General features: G+C 31.7%; 1 protein-coding gene across 3 annotated transcripts in view; it reads right to left on the bottom strand.

Moving 5' to 3' along the window:
• The window catches only part of Mccc2 (methylcrotonyl-CoA carboxylase subunit 2), a 702143-nt gene that overhangs the window by 674056 nt on the left and 14620 nt on the right, over nt 1–13467 (bottom strand). The gene's annotated exons all lie outside the window — the stretch shown is intronic.

Genomic DNA, 13467 nt, shown 5'->3' with positions numbered 1-13467 from the left:
AACCAAATATGTAAGAGAACTTTAAAGTTCAATACCACTGATTGTAGTTCAATATGTATGATAAACTATCTATACATATATTTACATGTTACAGTATGATATATATATATATCATACTGATATATATATATACTGGTCACGGTGGCGCCATGGTAAAGTTGCAGTTTCGTCGATCTCCGAGGATAAGCAACATTTGATGCGGTTAGTACTTGCATGGGTGACCGTTCAAGTCTCGCCGTTTCATCTGTGCTGTTGGTTCTCGTGGGTCAATTAACTGTTTTTCTGACGCTTTACTTACGTGATTATAGGTGTGACTAAGTTGGCCCTCGTACTTATACGTATAAACATCTGGTCATAACTTAGGGGCATCAATGGCTTTATAAACACTGTGCTTGTGTTAAAGAAAGCCATGTCTAAGCCTACGAGTGATAATAAAAAAAAAAAAAGCTAGTAGTTTATATAATGTAGCGTATAAGACGTGCATGCTCTCCTTCTTTCTCTTTCTCTTTCTGTCAACTACACATTATATGCAAAGGGGCAGTTGGTATATCTACTCTATTTATGCACCAAGAATGAAGTGGTACTGTGGCGTAATGAACTGATGACTGATGATCTAATTGACATGTGGAGGTCCCGGATTCAAATCTTAGACGATGTAACAAAATTTTTTTTCTTAGGGTAACTAACACGTTTCTTTATGATTTGTAGATGGTTATACGTGATTCACGTTATAAAATATAACAAAAATTATTATGGGCACGAAAACTTAAGAGTGAAATAAGAGTCAACAAACTCTTAAATCAAAATGGGTCCATTCAAAATTCTCAAAATAAAATGTCAAAAAATTATGTGTCACCATGTGACGCGTTACAAAATGGCAAAAAAATTCGATCGATTAAAAAATGTTTTGCATTCATATTATATCAAGTGTTTGTGTTAGTGAGAGATCAATAGGAGAAATATGTCAATGTAAATGCCTTGTGCAAAGAGACAGAAAGTTAATTTTTATAGCTACTTAGATATTATCTTATACTTCTGTTAAAAAAAAAATTAAATTCATTCACACACAACTATAAATGTATACAAACCAGGTATGTACAATACTATATCTATAAAATAATATTGCATATGAAGGTGGTGCAAAGATCATTTGAACAAGTATGTTCATTGGGTGTGGTTTTAATGAATTTTTTTATATTTAATAAATAAATAACCATAAAGAATAAGTAAAGTAGATGAAAAAACCTGTTAACGGTGGGTGCTTTGATACCCACATATAAAGTTATACTTATACAAAATTGTATGGCAAACAATATACTTGTGAGTAAAAAAATATTTTCTATGAAACAATATTAAGTACGAAGGTGGTGCTATTAATATGGAAATAAGTAAACCTACTTTCATTGAGCAGGGTTTCAATAAATATTTCAATATTCAACTTATTAACAGTTAGAAGCAACATATTACGGCACTATACAATATCAACAGTATATAGGCTGGCTAGTACAAGACTATGCGCTTTTATCATTTTTTTAGATGATTTCAAACAACTACCTACTACCTACGCTGATGACATCACTAACGTGATGCTCACATCTGTCAGATACGCTGAAACCTTTTTTTCTAGACCACATTCACATAAAACATATATCCAAAATAGCGTAAGAAATTCCCAAAAAATTGTATATAGTTTAACTACATCCTTTTTCATCAATTTAAAAAATTGCCACGTAACATGTAACCATTTGAAAAAGTCAAGTGAAGTTGCATTTATATGGTTTGTAGAAACCTCGCAACTTTTTTAATGGAAGATTACTTTAAGATAAACGTGTTGCATTTTTAAATAGATGTATAAGTTTTTTTTTTAAATAACACAGGAAAAAAGAGGACGTCAAGTATGTGTACAAGCGAGTAGCAAGTTTATCCATATGAGAAAAAAGCTGCCAGTGTTGTTGCAAATATTTGCGCTTCTCTCATCCCTCTGAACTTTTTACTGGTAACTGTGTAAAAACGTTCTGAAGTCAAAAATCACCTTAATTACGACTGGCCCAATTGTAAAATAATAAAACGCAATACAAATCAATTATTGTATTTATACAGTACAAGAATTTTCTTTAATTTTTGAAAATTATGGATAACATTAAAAAAATCATACAAAAAATCGTTTATTCATCGTTTAAGTAACAAATTAATAATAAATAGATGAGTATTCATTATTACATAAAAAACTGCTTTGCAAAAGGAGCATAATAATTTTTAAGCTATCGAAAAAAACGTATATCTGCAAAAATACTGCTGTCAAAAAAAGTATTAATTGTTCTGATTTATAACTTAACTAAATAAATTACTATACAGTAAATAAATATTTATATTAATAATAGGTTACGAATGATAGTATGCCGTAATCGAATTTCCAAAGTAGGGATTGCTCACAACAGAATGAGTGGGATCGAATTAGCTACAATGTCGGTAATTTTTTATGAAATTCAGACGAGTGCTAAAAAATATATTATAGAGAATTAAACAATGCCAATCGACTGTCATACAATAGAACAAAAAATAGTATTTGCTAAGGCTTAAAAAAATGGCGAAAATGGTACAACACTGTTTTGAGCGTTGGAAACGTACAACAGCCTTAAAAAAAAATGTATAAGTATGCGGGGCGAAAAGACGAACAAAACATTTTCAGCCAATCCCAATTGCTTTAGCGGTTTCCCCGCAAAATGCAGAAAACCTCGTTTTTTAAGCTAATATTAAAAAATTAATAGCTCTATTTTGCATAAACATTGAAAGCTGAGCTGTTGCTTAAGAATTCTTCAATAACCACAACAAATTATAGCAAGATCAGAAAGATAATTTTTGAAAGCCTCAGCTAAATGCAAAAAGAGGTACTTTGGCAAAACGGCCTAAAAAAAGTTGTTTACAACGTTATATGCAATTTTTTGTGGGATCATATTCTTTATTACTTACTCTATAACTTACCAAAATATTAAATTTTTCTAACAGTGTGAAAGTTTGTTATTCGTTTTTAAGATTTCGTTATTTTTAAGAGCACTTGCAGTTTGAACGTACTTCATCAATAACACCAGAGTCGAGCTTTAGAAAGTAAACGTGGTTTATGCACCGGTGCTGCCATGTGCGTAATTTATCTATGTGGTTTATCATTTTTTAACCAACTTCTGCATTGCAAAAGACTTTGATACTTCAGTAAGTTGTAGAGTAAGTATTAAAAAATCTGATCTAACAAAAAAATTGCATCCAACGTCATAAACAACTTTTTTTCGGCCGTTTTGCTGCAGTACCTTTTTTTGCATTACGCTGCGGTTTGCAGAACCTATCTATTCGATCTTGCTAAAATTTGGTGTAGTTGTTGTAGAATACTAAAACTTAAACTCTGTTGAATTATAGCTCCTAATGTTAATGCAAAATAGTGTTATTAATTTTTCAGTATTAGCTTAAAAAAATGGGTTCTCTGCATTTCGCGGGGAAATCACTAAACCAACTAAGATTGATGACAGCTTATTTTGTTCGTCTTTTTTCCACACATACTTTTATATATTTCTTCTAAAGCTTGTTATACAGTTCCAACGCTAACAACAGAGATTTACCATTTTTGCCATTTTTTTTGAAGCTGTAGTTGAAAATATTTTTTGTTGGATTTTATTACAATTGATTGGCATTGTGCATTTTTCTACAACAAATTTTTTTCGCACTGGTCTGAATTTTTATTGCCAAAAACCTAATTCGATCCCACTATGTGGGTGAGGACCTCAACTAGGGTGCAGGTGGTTGGAGGCTTTAATCTATTCAGAAACCATTTTTTTTTTTTTCAGAATTTGTTGGAGGAATAAGAATAGAAATTTAATAAAATAAAAAATGTATGGTGTTGTGCAGCCGGAGTTGGATGGTACGGCTAGAAAAATAGGTCAAAGGGGGAGTAACATGCAACATCTACTTCCGTCATACTTTTTCTTAAGGTTACTTATCTGAAATTGTTTATTTTCCATCATGCATAACGTGCCTATAAGACTATAACGAAAAATAGTACGTAGTATAATTATAACGTGACGTATGAAAGTACTCGCTTTAATTGATTATTTTGAAAGAACTCCCTATTCTGATAACATCTCCAACATCGAGCTCGCATCTGCCACATACAGTGATCCTTACATGCTTACTATAAGTGGCGTATACGACACTGCAGAGACCACTGAAATTTTCTTCCTCTCTCAATGAACTGGACGTGATTATAGCTGGATTGCTCGATCTATGATAATATCTCTATGGGTGGAATTGTAGTAAAAATAAGTATATAAATTTACAAGGCAAAGGCTTTTTGAGCTACGAAGGAGTCATACACTCACTCGCACTGTAGGTTTAGATGAGTTCTTGTTCTTAACTTGAGCTGATTTCCCTCGAAGCTCAATTTTTAATAGGTATATTAGAAAATGATGGTAACGCTTGTAGAGAAGTGAAGAATTACATTCTCTTTAAGCACCAGAATTATTTTCTGATATATCTATTAAAAATTGAGCTTAGGGTTAAAACAGCTCTAATCAGGAATGAGAACTTATCCAAGCCTACGGTGCAAGTGAATTTGCGGTTCCTCTGTAGCTCAAGTGGTAGAGTAACTGTTTAGTAAACAGAAGTTTGTGCGTTTAATCCACACTCAAGGAGAATATTTTTCTTGTTTTTACTCAACACCAAGTGATTCAAGTTTTTATTCTGTCCCATAAGATAAACAAAGTCTAAACAATTAATCTATTACAATGGGGTGTTTATACTCCCTGACGGCTCTGATCAATAACTTATAACGATTGGAAATACTTTGACCAGGACTGTGCTTCCTAGGTACCAAATTTGAGAGACGAATTTGCTACCTGTCAACGTACAAGTATGTTGACAGAAAATAAGCTTACATGTTCTTTACAACTTTTTAAATTTTGACTGACACAGACTGTATGGTCATTTTAACATGCCATATTTACGTTGAACCTGCACTACGTTAGATAGCACCACACGAAATACATATGATACGTAAATTTATGGTTAACATATAATGTTAATTATTAACAAATCCTTCTCTTAGTACACAGAGACACACTTGCGTTACAACGTGGACAGCGAGTTCGCTTTCTCTCGTTGACGTTTGCTTGCTGAGGGGCCAGCTCAGCCCTGGTCTAGCTCAGCATGCTCTCGCAATGGTGATTATGCGGGAGCCACACAAAAATAAAATCAATTAATTGCACTGGTACAAAAGCATGTTTTTATGTGTGTATGTGGGTCGCTTGATCACACTAACAACAGGGCGCTTACGGCCGAGGAAAGTTTTCCTTTTGGAGCTGACGGCACATAATAATTCTACCGGGCACAGAAAGAGCTTACGCATCTAGTACGCTTTTCACGCATGTATTGCACTGACCTGGCTTTTTGTACCCTTAGTTTACTCTATTAATCAAGCGGATGGTTTTCCGACAAGAACTCTTGACCCAATACCTCAGTGATATATCGTTGGATTCTAGGTGTGAGAGGTAAAACACTGATGAGGCGATTGCAAATGCTTAGCGGGCAAGGACACACGTGTCAACTGAACTTATACCTGATCTCTTCTGGCTTCATGACCAAGAGCGTCTCGTGCACATCAAGACGTTTGTATCTCCTTTCTCTTTCTCTGGCGTTTGTTCCTCACACAGTCTAGACGAGCGCAAACGGCGCTTAAGTATTTATCGTCCATTACAACACACATGTAATCTAACTAACACATGTCATGACTAGTTTATTTGAGCATTCGATACATTCAAATTTTTATTTAACCTCACAGACCTTCCTCCTATACAGTCCTTGCAATTTTGAGAAATGCAGCCCCGTGCTATTAATATTAACTTTTCATCGAGTTTTTTATCTTTAAGTAAAGAGAAATTGTAGAAACGCATAAAAGAATTTAAAAAATAAATTCCTATTTAAAAAATCGAATTCAGTTTATAGCAATTGTGTTAATAATTCACTTAAAAGCCAAGAGTAAAGTTTATTTTCATTAAAAACCAACTTTTCTACCACTGCTCATTGTACACTAGTATTAGGATCAAGTTAAATCAAAAAAGCCATAAAATTTTCTTTAGTAGGAATCAGAAATTCATGATTCTTCTATTTTAAAATAAGTTCATGATAAGTTAGAATTTATTCTCCTCTGATGATTTGTAGTTGTTATATCAAAAAAACCATAATAACTTCCGAATTTTTTTTATTCCTTGCAGTTGTAATACCAGCTTTCAATTTAAATGTAGTTTGAATTGTGTGAATTAAAAAAAAAAATTAAAATTATAACCATTTTATAAACAATAAGCTCTCAAAGGATAGATTATGCCATTCGATTTTTTTGTTTTTTTGTTTTTTCTTGTTAAAACCAGTTCTCCTTTACAGTGTTGTAACGTCTCAACTTTTAAGTGAAGGGTGGAACTCATAGATTTGTTCTACAATGAAACAAATTTGATTTTTGTTCGTTAAGAACCATCCATCAGCAGAAAGGCCTTATTTTTTCTTAGTTGAAGTATACTTTTCTTTTAAATCCTTCACTCGGCGTAGTGATATTAGATTCACCATATGGTGTGTATAGGGTGGTCTTAATGGGTTTTACGCTGAGCTGGTCGTGCTCTACTGCTTGAATTTCTAACTAACATAAAGCAGTAGTAGCGTATTGTGCTTGTCTCTTTATGTCACGGCCTTGTGAAGGTCTTTGTCATACATTATCTGCTTACTTTTGCTTGATATTTAATTTATTTATGAAAGCTGAAATAATGTTTCTATCAGTTCAAATTTAAGATCTTAAAATATTCGAATAAAGAAAGTTAATTTGTTTAAAAAAAAAGTTATGTCTTATTTAATAATTTAATGAATTTGATGAAGCCGGAAAAAATTGATATTACGAATAAAATACTTTAAAAATTTTTAAGTTTGTATTTATGCTGTTTGAACAACTTATGGTTTTTTTTAACATACTTCCATAATCGTTGATTAGCCGCTGCTTGTGCGCACGCAGTCGCAAGATCTTACGAAGATGATCGCAACGATGATTCGAATTCTACACAATAGTACTCATGGCGATAATTATAATTAGGCTGCTGCTTTTAACGTCAGTCTCTAAGTCGATGGTCCTTTCCTTCTTGTTTGTCTTTAATCCAATTTTTAAACGAGTCTACAGTGTTGTGGTTTTCTCGAGATTTTTTGACACAATTTAATCAACGAATTAAGCCATACATTCGCTCAAAAGGCGCAACAGAACTCACTCTCTAACTTCTGCAGTCACGTTAGAGCACTTGGTGAAAGAGAAGAGGCGAATATTGGTATATGCAAGGAGTTCTTATACTCTTGCATTTAAGAGAGACATGTCAGATTGACGATCTGAACAACCCATCAGAGGTTAATCTAATTACTCTTGATTGACATGAGCCCAGTCATGGTGCAATAACTATATAGTACTTAATGGTTAAAACTGCTGATTTCTTGGATCTGACATTAGGTACAAGTTGCTATCGAAATGGTGTATAATATTTTTCAAAGGATATACTTGGTAAAGAACATTAAAACTGTTGATGGTTCTCATTTTTAAATATTGTAGTGCAAACTGATGTTTTGAGATGAGTGCTTTATAAAATTGTTTGGAGATTGCGCACGATGTTCGAGTTTCGCGTCAGCAAATCGTTTCAAATGAAATAAGTTGTACATGAGGTGTTTGCAGAAGTAGGTATACTGCTCGATGTTTGAAGATCGCTGCATATTCGTTTTTTATAATTTTAGAATGGAACTCTGTGGTTTATCTTAATAAATATTGAGCAAATAACGTGGGATGTCCCAGTGTTATTAGTCTATCTGCCAGCAGTTTTTAAAGTTATTTTCACATTCATGTCTATCTCAGTGTTAACTACGGCCAAATACATCAAGACAAAAAAATGTTTTTATTCAAATACTACGAAATAAATCTTGCAAAGTTCTAGACTTATTTTTTGATGGTGGTTCAAACAAGTCAGACACTGACATTATTTCGTAAAATGTTCTTTTTTTATTTGTTACACTTCTCTCATTCAATGCAATTTTTTGGTAACTTGTGTCTCTCTCAACTTGATAAAGTGATGGATGGATCTTACTTTTGTATGTTGTGACAGACTTTGGCTTGCTCCATTGTTTCTAAAAATTAATTAAATTTCAGAAAAATATAAAAGTCATTTAAAACTTTAAGTTGCTATATATAAACCTGATGCTTATAAAAATTGACTCTCAAATAAAATCCAACCGCCAGGGGGTATGGTGTAGCAGTATTTTTACTGAATGGTATACATTATACATCATGTAATGAGTTAGAAGGAGCCATGTATTTAATATTAAAAGGTCCTGCATTATAGTTAATCATGAATGCTTCAGAAACAATAATTAATTTGATAAAAGCTAAACAATCAGAAGTTATGACAACAAAATACTTTTTCCTTGATCCCATCTCCAACACAATGACTGAATTATCAAGTAATATTTTAGTAAAATTTTCGTTCAATCTTACCTTTATTATTTGTACAGCATTTTTCAAATAATTATATTGAGAATACCTTAGCAGAGAGTATGTAAATTTAACCTTAAAAATATTGACTAACAAGTAATCTCTACAGTACCTTAAGATAATGATCAAGTTGTGAATAAAAATAATTGCTTACACTGCAGTTTGATTAACTTTGTTCATAAAATCAAATTGACCCAACTGGATTACAGATGACTTGATGGTCACTTAATATAATAGAAGATAGCCAAGTTATAGTGAGTACACACTATTCAATATAAGAATTATAAAATCTGCGTAAATATTTAACAATTTTTTTTTTTACCACAACTTTTTAAAGTACTTAAGTCGAGCGAAAAAGTATTCGTTTTAATGCAACAAAAGTGTTACGTACAGTGCCAAAATGTCATTAGATAATTTAAAAATTTCAAAAAAATCGTTGTATACTAAATATCTTCAAGTTTTATTTTGATGCAAGTAATCGATTCTTTTTCATTTACTGAATAAAAATGTGTGAATTCTTAAAAATTTGGATAACTTTACACTGGCCCTACAGTACGTAACTGCTATCCAGTTACTTCTACATTTCAAAAATCACGATTGTACAGTACTCTTTTTTGTATTTTCACTGTTTCTAACCTTGTGTCTTCACATACGTTATTTAGCTTTTTCACCATACGTTTGCTTCATTTTGAAGATAATTTTTTTAAGGAGGTTGGATACATTTTATCGACGTTAGTTGGGGGCACTAACTTAGTTTTTAATTCATTGTATGGGTTATATAAAAAAAAAGTACTTTTTCGGGCGATCTCAGCCATATTGTTATTTGAATATATCTCAAAACGAAATATGAACAATTTAACATGGGCTGTTACGGAAACAATGTTGTAACCTTGAAGTAACACACCTTAGTTATGATTGTTAAAAAAATTGACAAAAAATAACTTTCAAGACTCCAAATACTACGGATTCATAGGATCCTCTAATTTTTATCAGTATTCATACTGATCAGACAGAAAATGACAATTTTCTTAAATAAAAATAAAAACTTTGGTTAGGTTAATAAGATGGATGCATGCATTCCAGAGGAATAAGCTGTATTACGTTCTATCGGTAATAATGTGAGCTTTCCACACCCTTGACCACACTTTGCCACCCATCTTAAAGATTGTATTTAACTTCCTTAAGTAGGAGGCAGCATTTTTATTATTTTTTAAAGTTTTATATTTAGAAATGCACTCATCTTTGAAATAATTATTAGAAAATTTCTCTCTAAGTCTACTATATAACTGAGTAAAAGGCTTGTAACCACTGATTAGATAATCTTTTATAGTTCCCAATGGACTTTCAAATTTAAAAACAATAACATTGCTGATGCAATGGCTCCTAAGGCATAAGCTGCGTTCGGTTCAAGCCAATTCAGCCATTTTTTTACAAATCACGAAAAAATTGTCATTTGGAGTAATTTCTTCAAAATTCAATAACTCGCATCCTTAATAATATTTAGAGCTTAAGATACGCCACATGCAGTGAATTATAGTTTTCAACGTACACACGAAATTTCAGCTTGATTGGTTTTTAACTTTTCTCAAACCACAGCAAACACCAAAAAAATATCCTCTCGAAAAATTGCCGTAAAAAAGTTAATTGCCCACATACGTACAATTTTCAAACGTATTTTGCTTCGTATATATTTACTCTACAACTACTTAAAACACCGTTTGTTTTTACCAGTTAGAAATATCCTTAACATCAATTGCAAAAAACGGCTTTTGGCTCTTTGGTCACTGGAATCAGCTAAATATTGTATAGAACGAGAGTTATTGATGTTCGAAAAACGACTTAAAATGACCATTTTTTGTGATTTTCGGTGAAATAGCTAAATTAATTCTAATCTTACGCCACTTGTTTTAGTTGTTTTAAAATTGCACATTTTTTTCCACAACATTTTTTTAACATGTAACTTTTTAATTCTCTTCAAATGCAAAAAACATGTTTGGGCCATATTTGCCATATTTTGGGGCTTTTGCTGACATTTTTAGTAATTAAGTTTACTGTGTCAATTAGTTACCATGCATTAAAACATCCCCTTTACTTTTTTTGAGGTAGTTAGAATTTTCTGGGTTGAAAAACTAAGTATATTATGCTACGTTTGTTGTTGAAAAAATCAATTTTTAGATGTATTAGAAAGTTTAATAGTTTTATCTACAATTAATTTTTATTAAAAAATAATAAGAAAGTTTAATAATAAATTCATCACTTATGTGATTGTTTGATAATGCTACAACATAAATGATTAAGATTTTTTTAATGGAAAAAAAAAAATCGGTGTTTTATGAATGTCTGAAAGAGACATTCACTAGCACGTAACACTACCAAAGCAAGCGTGAAGTAAAAGATGTACCCAGCGTAGGTGGTTGAAAGTTCTTCTATAAAAATCATCGATAATTTTGATGAAAGCCGCAGTCTTGTATTGGTTAGCCTACGTATTTTTTAATTTCTATCCCATAAATGTTAGTATACTTATTCCAACGATAATTGCACCATCTTCGTAAAAAACATCTTTCTATAGAAGGTTTTTTTATAGTAACAATTGCATTTATTTGTTATATGATTTCCAGTAAGTATAACTGTATGCTGGGGTACTTAAGCACCCACAGTTAACTGTTTCTATTATTGGCAGTTTTGGCAATTTGCAAATGAACGGCTAAGCCCATATAGATCAAATGTGGCTCATTTTATTTTTATGGACATGGCCCATTTTTTTATACCATCCTTTTTTATGTGCAGTTCTTTGGTTTCCTTCTTGACGTAAAACACATTAACTAACCATTTTTGCCATGTTTTCAGGTTCTTTATTAAAGTTTTTGCTAGTTTAATTCTGTGACAGTTTGTTACTATGCATTGAAACAACTATCTTTTTTGTCGAGTTAGTGAGAATTTTCGAGGTCAAAGGCTTTTCACTTAAAGCGCTAATTCTATCCCACAAGTATATCATCATTCAACCAAGACAATTTAAAATTATAATGTATTTTGTAAACAAGCTTTAGAAAAGATGGTTACTACATGAAAAAATACCAGAGACCCTTGAGTCAGGTCTTTGAACACTCGGTTAACGCTCTTACCATTTATTAATGTTGACTCCAAGAGCATCAATTCAGTATATGCGCCAGCACCAAACGGACCACTAGAATTAAACGTTCATAGGCTAATTTTCTAATTCATCTTCTAATGAGTTATTTATTCATTCGCTTTAAAATAATGTCTTACAAAACACGTAACACTAACCTACCATATTCTTTGTTGTTAGTAAATAAGTCGTAAAAAGTTAATTTCTTTCAGTTTCAACAAAATTTTGGAAAACTGTAAGTAATACAATAAATAATGTTGAATGCCAAAATTAAAGCTTGTTTAATTATCTACAATTAAAAAAACCCAGTTATCAGCCGGGGCTTGGGTACCTAAGTATGAAGTTATACTTCTATGCCATGTAATACATCAATAGAAACATACCGTCGATGGATCAATATTTTAGACGATTGTCAGTAGTGTAATTAAGGTTATATAGTTACCGTTCAAGTATGACTATCCAATGGTTGGATATAATTTCAAATGAATGATTCAATATTGCATTAATAAACAATTATATCAAACATTTATTTTAGACAAAAATAGTTTAAGGTAAGACCATGGGACGACATGCAGCCAAGCTGGCTGGTGAAAGACTGTGCGCTTTTATTGAACCTTATGATTATTTCTAAACAATTCTCTACATTAATAAGGTCTATAACGTTATGGTTTCACCTACCACATGTGCTCACTCACAGTAATTTCAAATTGCGTATGTTACAACCATAAAAATGAGTAAATTTCTTTTCAAAAGTATTTGGTAGTGCCATTTCATTCAGAAAAAAGTAGAATTATAAACCAGTAAACGTCGTTTTAGGACGTTTATAGTACGAAAGGTTTTTTCGATGGATATTATTGAAACTTTAAACGTACAAATGCTACAGCATAAAAATACCTACAAGAAATAGCAAATAGTTTAAGAATCCCGTTATTTATTTACTAAGTTTAAAAAAAATGTTAGTAGAACGTGGCATTTAAGAACTATGGGTGGACTTTGCAAGCAAGTTTATATACAAATAAGATCCTTAAATACCTTTCAATGTAAGAATTTATGTTACAGTGACTGTTCAAGGAAGAAAAAAACTAAAACCATTTAACAAACTATTAAATATTGTTTTAGGAATGAAATAGATACACATTAAAAATTTAAGAACATTTCTTGATTTGTGATTGTTGTGAAAGTCATTCTTCAAAAAATAATAACTGTAAAAGTTAAGGCCTATATAATTTTCAACAGTTTTAGAAAAAAAGTTGCGATGTGAAAAGCTGTAAATTGCAGAAAACAAAAAAAAAACGTTCATTTCGTTCTTATCAAAGAACAACTATTGCAATCGCATAATTGGATCAATGGATAATGCCCTACAGTGTAAAACGTCTGGGCCATTTCTCGAATGCATTTTTTTATAGAGAGGTAAGAAAAGATAAGGAGGTATGTAATAACCACATTAATAAAGCAATTTTGTTTTTAAGTTTTACGTAATTATGGTGAAAGTACAAGTACGTGAACACTTTTTCCATAAAGTCTTTGCTTTCACATTTTTTATTAAATTTCTGAATAACATAACAATAAAACAGTCATTGAGCCAGTAAGTTAATATTTTTTCCTATCAAAAGAAAACAAAAAAGTTTTTCTAGGTTGCGTATACAATTAATAACTTAACTTTAAAGTTTCTTTATCAATGACCTAGTAGATGAACAGCGTGTTCAGATATTGGTACCAATACGCATTTTTGACCGAGTACTTAAATATCGCATGTTAATTAAATGGGAGAGAGGTTATGTTAGCTGCCTTTTAC

Source organism: Copidosoma floridanum, unplaced genomic scaffold (genome assembly GCF_036245765.1).
Source record: "Copidosoma floridanum isolate Cflo_tuat_1 unplaced genomic scaffold, Cflo_Japanese_pri ptg000026l, whole genome shotgun sequence".
Taxonomy (NCBI): Eukaryota; Metazoa; Arthropoda; class Insecta; order Hymenoptera; family Encyrtidae; genus Copidosoma; species Copidosoma floridanum.
This window is presented reverse-complemented; position numbering and strand designations above follow the sequence as displayed.